Raw genomic sequence first — 6,751 nt, 5'->3', positions numbered from 1 at the left:
TAAGACTCTAATATGCATTAAGCCTCAGACAGCACATGTGCACAAATACCAACATATATGCTCAAAAGGCAGCATGAAAATTTTCACAGAAGAATTATTTTAAAATATGCGATCAGACATAGTTAAAGCAGCAGAATTTGATTGATTTGTAATCGCTGGTACTTTTCAAAGTAAATGTCAAAATTTAAATCTGTGGAATTTAATTTCTATCATTTGTACATTTCAAAATATCAGTTGGTAGTTAAAACAGCAGAATTTCTTTTATTTCTACTATTTGCACATTTCAGAATAAGAGTCAGAGGGTAAAACAGCAGGATTTGATTGATTTCTATTGTTTACGCATTTAAAGTTTGAAAATTTCTGCATGTTTGCACCTTTAAAAATAAAAAGTTACAAAACCATAGAATTTGATTGATTTTTGCTGTTTGCACATCTCAAATTTAGAGTAAAAAAGTTCAAACATGACAGATTTTTCAAAGTAAGTGCAAAGTATTTATAATGTATTTAAAAGATCTGCAGTGAAAAAAAAACAGTTGAGCAGAACTTTAATTTCAGAAAAACAATGTTGACATGAGCACTTTGCTTCTGGAAAGCAACTTTATTATTTGAATTTACTAATAAATATGAATAAGTTAAGCATGACCTCATGCTTAGATCAGTCTGGTGTGTGCTGCTTTTCACTGCTTCTGTAACATGCACTAAAGGAAACCTACAACTACAGTATGTTCAATAATTATTTATTTTTTTTTACCTTTAAATTGTTCAAAGGTTTCTGAAAATAAAAATGCCAATGCAAAAGCAGCCCTGCATACACCAAAAAAACAGCCTTTGCATTCTGTGAATGATATAACATGAAGATCACTGCTGTTCCTACAACTTGTTAATTTATAGTTGCACATGTGCAAAGGTAATAATAATAATAATAATGACACATTTTATGGTAAAGCAAACATCCTGATCAGACTCAATAAAGAAAACTTATAAAATGTTGGTGCAACTTCAAATTCTTTATCTACTTATTTCAACTTTTTAATTTATTTATTTTTTTAGTTAAATTAAATATTGGGTTTTACATTGGATACTGTGGGAGGACTAAAGAGTACAGTGATCTAATCTGGGAGCTAATGAGAGACTGATGCAGTATTGTGGCGCTGATCGGAATATCGTCTTCAAGACACAACTCAATCCCCAGACAGGCTGAGAATTTAACCATAAAAATGCCCATTTAGTTTTCTTATTCTTTATCAGTTAATTTATTGATATTGCTATTTTCTGTTTACATTTATCAATAAGAAATCCTGTTTTTATTTCTCAGAGTTCCATAACAACATCTACTTATATCATCCTACCAACAGTCAAGAACACAGAGATATTTTATTTACAATAATATAAAGCAACAAAAAGGAGTAAATATTCATATCTGGGGATTAGAATTCATCTTGTTTTTCATACATTGTGTCAAAAATTTGTTTTCAACAGACTATAGTAATAAAATGGAAGCCATGTTTTAATCAAAAGTCAGCAGAAAAAAAAAATCATGATAAAGCAAATAAATTCTTCAAAACAAAATGGAAATGATATTTTCATAATGTGTAAAATATTGGAATTATAGTTTGGTGGATTTGAGATGATGACGTCTTTGCTGCTCCATCACACTCAGTGTTTATGCTGTTAGAACATAAAAACACATGTTGCCCTTTGACCTCAGACTTGCTGTTGGCCATGCCCTCACTTCTCTCCTGCTCTCCATCCTCTCTCACCTGAGCTCTCGGCAGAAGGCTGAACTACAAAGTCCGATCAACGTTCTTTTTTAATTTATGAATAATGTTTCCTCCTATTGGCTGCTGGTACCAGCCTGAAACTTGTCCAAAGTGTAACTGCACATTTATGTAAAATGCAGCTTCTCCAGTCACAACTTCATGGAACAGACATGGAAAAAAATCATATTAAGAGGAGAGGTATTTTGTTTTGTTTTGTTTTGTTTTTCCTATGTGCCTTCTGGCAAGGCAAACTAGAAATGAATTAATCACATTCAAAATAAATAAATAAATATAATGATAATAATATTAAGAGAGAGAGAAAGAGAGAGAGAGTAACAGAGAGAGAGAGTAAAAGCAAGTGACAGTCTAAGAGGTTGATGTTTCACAGTCTAAAAAAAAAATTTTGTTGTACACATGATGTACAATGAAAATAAAAGCCCTTCCTTCCTTATTGAATGTATTTTTATGAAACAATGAAACATGTAAATACTGGTTGTTATAGGAGCAAGAACAGAGTTTAGTTTAATGAATGAACCAAATTATATTTTCATTTTCACTTTCTCTTCTTAGAAAAATGATGATGATGATGATGATTATTATTATTCTGTCAGTAACTCCAAAGCTAATGCACATTTCTTTTTTTTTCTTTTATTTTGAAGGTTGTTTTAAGGACATTTGCTGACACACTTCATGAATTCATGTTTTGGGGTTTTGCAAATTACAGTAACAATTTTTTGCATCATACTGTGTTTGGGCATGACTTAGGAGTATCTCCAAAAAACAAAACAAAATTGCATTACAGAGGTGCATTGTTTATTAATTAATTAATGTATTGATTTAATTAGTAGTTTTCAAAAACCTGTAGGTCGAGCTTACAAATTTACAAAAGAGAAATTCAGTTGCATATGTACAATCTAGTTCCATGAATTCACTTTGGAAATTTTTGAGTGTGGCAGCAGTAGTACCGGAAGCATGAACCATTTCAGTTCTGCTGGTTTGTTCCCATAAGGTCAAGTCAGTGAATGCACAAGAACTGGATATTGAACGGCACGATGCTGCCTTATAATTGTTCATGCTTTCAAATTAAATGAAATTCATGTCAAAAATGGCAGGCTTTTAGGTCACTTCAAGACACAAACTCGAAAAAAAAAATGATCGGACCTATAGCTAAGGTTACTCACTCACTCACTCATCTTCAACTGCTTACTCCAATTAAGGGGGGGGGGGGGGGGCTGTAGCCTATCCCAGCTATTGCTAAAGTTAATGTATGTTAATTGCATGTAATATTTCCATCAGTTTGGATTCAAGTTTTAACATAAACATGCATTCATCAGTCAAACATGCATGAAGCAATGAGATTTATGTAGCTAACTGTGGAAATAAACTCAATGTGTTTTGAATACATAAGAACCAGATTCAAGTTTTGAGCCTCACCCAGAAAAAGTAGGGCGTGGTTCGCCATCTTTTCCATTTTGAGAAACCAACATTTCTGGAGAATGTGTGACGTTTTGACTCACTGGGTGCAATGCTGAGAAATGTTGGTTTCTCAAAATGGAAAAGATGAAGAACCATGCCCTAATTTTTTCTAGGTCAGGGTCAAAACTTTTCAATCGCCCCTCGTAAATAGCTTCAGGTTGCCTCAAATTCCTATTGGTTCATATATATATATATAGTTTGGCCGCACGATCATGGCCGCATGATCATGTTTTCTTGTAATGTGTGCCCACATTACAAGAAAACATGATCATTATTATGGGTATATATATTTACTCAACAAAAATATAAATGCAACACTTTTGGTTTTGCTCCCATTTTGTGTGAGATGAACTCAAAGATCTAAAACTTTTTCCACATACACAATATCACCATTTCCCTCAAATATTGTTCACAAACCAGTCTAAATCTGTGATAGTGAGCACTTCTCCTTTGCTGAGATAATCCATCCCACCTCACAGGTGTGCCATATCAAGATGCTGATTAGACACCATGATTAGTGCACAGTTGTGCCTTAGACTGTCCACAATAAAAGGCCACTCTGAAAGGTGCAGTTTTGTTTTATTGGGGGGGGGATACCAGTCAGTATCTAGTGTGACCACCATTTGCCTCATTCAGTGCAACACATCTCCTTCGCATAAAGTTGATCAGGTTGCGACGACGAACTGGAGTCAGGTCGAGACCCCGATGAGGACGACGAGCATGCAGATGAGCTTCCCTGAGACGGTTTCTGACAGTTTGTGCAGAAATTCTTTGGTTATGCAAACCGATTGTTTCAGCAGCTGTCCGAGTGGCTGGTCTCAGACGATCTTGGAGGTGAACATGCTGGATGTGGAGGTCCTGGGCTGGTGTGGTTACACGTGGTCTGCAGTTGTGAGGCTGGTTGGATGTACTGCCAAATTCTCTGAAACGCCTTTGGAGACGGCTTATGGTAGAGAAATGAACATTCAATACACGAGCAACAGCTCTGGTTGACATTCCTGCTGTCAGCATGCCAATTGCACGCTCCCTCAAATCTTGCGACATCTGTGGCATTGTGCTGTGTGATAAAACTGCACCTTTTAGAGTGGCCTTTTATTGTGGGCAGTCTAAGGCACACCTGTGCACTAATCATGGTGTCTAATCAGCATCTTGGTATGGCACACCTGTGAGGTGGGATGGATTATCTCAGCAAAGGAGAAGTGCTCACTGTCACAGATTTAGACTGGTTTGTGAACAATATTTGAGGGAAATGGTGATATTGTGTATGTGGAAAAAGTTTTAGATCTTTGAGTTCATCTCATACAAAATGGGAGCAAAACCAAAAGTGTTGCGTTTATATTTTTGTTGAGTGTATATATATATATATATATATATATATATATATATATATATATATATATAAAGATGTGGAAGTTTTCCAAATATTTCTTTTATAATGAATTTTTTTGGCATGATTTAAGAGATTTTATTTGTTTATTTAATTTTTGTTTTGTTTTTTGTTTGTTTGTTTGTTTGTTTTGAGTTGGTCAAATGCAGTAGGCTGTCTTGCTGTTCCGTATCCACCTCTAATGTGTCCACTTTGCATGCATAATATATGGAAGTTCAGGAAATGTCAGAAATTGTCCAATCATATTCCGTGCTGAAAGGTGTTGGACATTGTAGCTCAGCCTGAGCGTGGGAAGTGTGGTTTTCTTCAGGTCTGATTCATCCCACCGCCATCTCCAGCAGTGTGAATCTTACGCTGACTCCAGTGTGACTCAGCCGCCAGTGGCAGAGTTTTTAGTTTTCTCCCTTTGGTTTCTCTTTCATTCCCCATTTTTGACCCTCCTGAACCCCGTCCCTCCTCTTCTGTCCATTCATCTCTTCTGTTCTGGCCGGACAGTAGGAGGCACTGTGAATGGCTACTGGAGTGACAGCCCGTGGTAGAAGAGCAGACAAACTACAGCGGCCGCAGAACACCTCGCTGGACAAAGACGAGCAGAGAAGATGTTGAAAATTTTTTAAAAATATGCAATGTAGATCGATGGCTGAATGGAGCGCCGCATTTCTGTTCACCTTTTACGTGCAGCACACGTGACCCATGTGCATGTCGGACCTGCATCTACCTCTCACTGAGATGCATCAATGGCAACTTGGAACATTTCTTTTATTTTGTTTTCATTGTCAATAAGAAAATTGTCTTATCAGTCTGTGTCAGCCATCAGCTCAGATGCTGATGTCATTTCTGAGCATTTTACTTTTTTTTTTCAGTTTGAAGTATTTTCCAAATTCCTTTCTTTTCACTTTGTCTGGATAATAATTCTTCAGTGTTTTATTTCAGAACTGAAATGGCAGTCGTATTCATCACTGTTGGTAGTAATTATGTGTCTTGGAAGTTTTTACATTGGTTTAAACCTTTCACCTTCCTCCCTCAACAAAGGCTGATAATGAAAAATCATCTTTGATTTCAATAAGAAATCAAAGATGATTTAGATGACAAAAGGCTTTATTTTTGTTTTCCAAAAGAAAAAGATATGCTATTGTTTTGGCACATTTGATATTGAACAAAACATTTTACATTAAAATTTATTTTAAATTTTAAGCTAAAAAAAATACATTTTATTACTTTAAACTTGCAAATCATCTTATTTTGATTATTTTCTTTTGTAAAGCAGAGATGCTACCTGTAAATGAAAAAAAAAAATCCAAAATAGCAAAACAGATGTTATTTTTCAAAATGTATTTTATTTCTTATCATTACATTCTCTTCTTCTCTCACTCCATTGTGTTCTCATTCTGAGCATGTTTGACAGATTGTCTGACATCTCTGCTGACTGGTCACTTTTCTCCCGTGTACATACTGTATGTAGATGATGCATGGGTTTCCATTGCAAGCAATAAGGATAGAAATATGACTTTTCATGTCCGAGGAGTCACAGTTTGATAAGATTTTAAGCTTAATGAATGTGTGCATAACATTTAGGCTAATAATAATGTGTATGGGTGTGTTGATACGCATACATATGCTCTAACAAGCATGCAGGACAAAAAAATAAAAGAAAAGAAAAAGAAAAACTCCACCTCTTTGAATGCAGGAGGTTAGAGGGGCTGACATTATGCATGCCAAAATACTACAATGCTATTGGTCAGAAAAGACCAAGTTAGGTACTGTAACGGGCCGGGTGGTGGTGGGAAAGTTTATTTTTGCAGGGTGGGATGGGGTTTAATTTCTAGTAGGTCTTGTATAGCTGCTTTCGTATTGATCTTGAGAGACTTCTAATATGAGAAACTTTCAGAGTTTATTGGTTTTTGGTTTTCACAGAGAAGTGTTCAGAAAGTGTTGTGCTGTCAGACACGTATATGCAAAAAGAAGCTGCAACTGTGAACTGATGCTAAGAAATGAACAAAAGAAAAACAAATCCAGCTTCTTCCATCGTTGTCTCAGCTCTGCTGCAACAGAAAGAGTTTCCTCCTGAGACACCTCTGTGTCCATCTTTGTTCCTGTATCATTTTTTCTAATTTGATGTCCCTTTTCC

The sequence above is a fragment of the Thalassophryne amazonica genome, chromosome 16, assembly GCF_902500255.1.
Source record: "Thalassophryne amazonica chromosome 16, fThaAma1.1, whole genome shotgun sequence".
In the NCBI taxonomy this organism is placed as follows: domain Eukaryota; kingdom Metazoa; phylum Chordata; class Actinopteri; order Batrachoidiformes; family Batrachoididae; genus Thalassophryne; species Thalassophryne amazonica.
Note: the sequence above shows the minus strand (reverse complement) of the source record.